A 2,694-nucleotide genomic window follows, 5' to 3' on the forward strand; every position below is an offset into this window, starting at 1 on the left:
CCAGATTAATAAATAGGCCCTTTAGTATCCACTCCAATGCAGATAGGAAAAAAACTTCTCTCCTGTCAGGACTCCAATGCATACTTGCCTACTTTTGAAAAATACTTTCAGGGAGATTGCAGCAGAATGCGCCGAGCGCATGGCCCGCCTGGCCCAAAGGGCATGTCTAGCTCCACCTATGGGCGTATATATTCCTATTAACTGAGACCCTAGCTCCCCCACTGACTTTAATATATATCTGCCCTGCCACATTCACATTACTAGATGCCACACGCACACGCACACCCACACACACACACACGTTACCTGCCTCTCCATTATACACACACACACTCACTCGTTACCTGCCTCTCCATTATACACACACACACACGTTACCTGCCTCTCCATTATATACACACACGTTACCTGCCTCTCCATTATACACACTCACGTTACCTGCCTCTCCATTATACACACACGTTATATGACTCTCCATTATACACACACACACACACACACACACACACACACACACACACACACACACACACACACACACACACACACACGTTACCTGCCTCTCCATTATATACACACGTTACCTGCCTCTTCATTATACACACACACACACGTTACCTGCCTCTCCATTATACACACACACACACACACACACACACATTACCTGCCTCTACATTATACACACCCACACACACACGTTACCTGCCTCTCCATTATATACACACACGTTACCTGCCTCTCCATTATACACACACGTTATATGACTCTCCATTATACACACACACACACGTTACCTGCCTCTCCATTATATACACACGTTACCTGCCTCTTCATTATACACATACACACACACACGTTACCTGCCTCTCCATTATACACACACACACACACACACACACACACACACACACACACACACACACACACACACATTACCTGCCTCTACATTATACACACACACACACACACGTTACCTGCCTCTTCATTATACACACACACACACGTTACCTGCCTCTCCATTATACACACACACACACGCATACTTGTTTTTGTGACCTTTTCAGGACCCATGACTGGTTTGTCCGTCATGGGGACGCCTGCTTCCCATTGCCCAAACAGCTTGATCAGCAAACCGTGCCTGCTGGCGGGTATCTATATCATATCACCCGGCGCGCATGTGCTGTATAGCTTGGTGACAGAAACCGAACACCATTATGCCTCACCGGGACCTAGTCAGTTTTTCCTAACCATGTGGGTACTCCCTATGCCTCACTGGGACCTAGTCAGGTATTCCTAACCATGTGGGTACGCCCTTTGCTATGACCACTTAATGGTTTCACCAAAGTAAATAAAAAAGACGCCTTGGTTGGACCAACATAAATTTTATTCAGGCTGTACACTTTCGCTTGATAGCAGTTATTCGGTTTTTTATGTAGTACTTGACCGACAGCCAGTTCCTAGCCTTCAGAGCCTGCTCCTCAGCGCCGAGGCAGACCGCACATGGAACGCTGAGACGGGGGAATCGTGAACTACAGGAGGGATCACGTTGGTATCCGGAACCACTGGTTTCCTTCTATTTACATCTTATATCGATAACCCCATCCTGCCTTTCCGGTGTGATACATATATATAAGCGGTTTTTATTCTGTCTAAATGTGAGTGTTTCTTTGTCTGAATAAAATTTTCTGTCAATACATACAGTATTGCACTATTTTTGGTATATTCTTCTCTTTTTGAGTTGATCTACACTTGAAGTTGGAATTTCCTATGGTGTTACAGACTGGAGATACTATACGTTTTCTACCTATTTTGAAACATGTGAGTGTTCCTTTGTCATCACCATTATAAGTGTAATTTTATTATCATTATTGCACTATGTTTGGTTTCTCTTTTTTGAGATATTGATGCAAAGGAAGCGGAATTGGAATTTCACACATCTTGAGGAATAAATCCTGGAAGATTTACATACAGAGGATCTCATTGTGGTTCCATTTTGGAAATATAAGGAGACATTGTGTGGCAGCGCCAAAGGGTGATACTTGACTTTGTTTATTTGTCTCTCAACAGCTGCTACTTCTTTTCTGCTCCACGGTTTCTTTTTAGAGCCCATGCAATCACCTATGCAAGACAGGGAAGAGATCAGTCAACCAAAAACTCACCGCCAGCCCAAACCACCCAATGAATTTGATGGACACACACCTTTAGTAGCCATGGGTGCATGCCTCTCCATCACTTTCGGTGCACTGGCATCTCCCTCCTCCACATGCACTGCTCCAGCTTCCACCTCTGGCTCATCATCAGACTCATCACTGGCTAGCGGGATTGGTTCTGGAAATACAGAGATAAACAGAGATCCCCGGTCACAGTATCGCCCTTAGACTGTCAGCCCATGGAACAACCAGTCGGGTGAGGGACCATGCTACTTACCGTTGGGATCAATGGAGATTTCTTCCAGGCTTTGACCCTTAAAGTCAGCCAATCGACCTTGCTGGAGTGCCACAAAGAGTTTGCTAACTTTTGCCAATTGCAGGGTACCTTCAGGGAGGCGGTAGTACTGGCGGTGCACCCGGATATCGTGCCCTAGGAAATCAGCTAGCTGATCCATCTCCGTGTCACTCATGTTCAGCACCCTCGAAAGGGTGGCCACATGTTTCTGAAGCCTGGTAGAGGAGAGAGCTTCTGGATGCTTGACCC

Source organism: Taudactylus pleione, unplaced genomic scaffold (genome assembly GCF_031769625.1).
Source record: "Taudactylus pleione unplaced genomic scaffold, aTauple2 ptg000156l, whole genome shotgun sequence".
In the NCBI taxonomy this organism is placed as follows: Eukaryota; Metazoa; Chordata; class Amphibia; order Anura; family Myobatrachidae; genus Taudactylus; species Taudactylus pleione.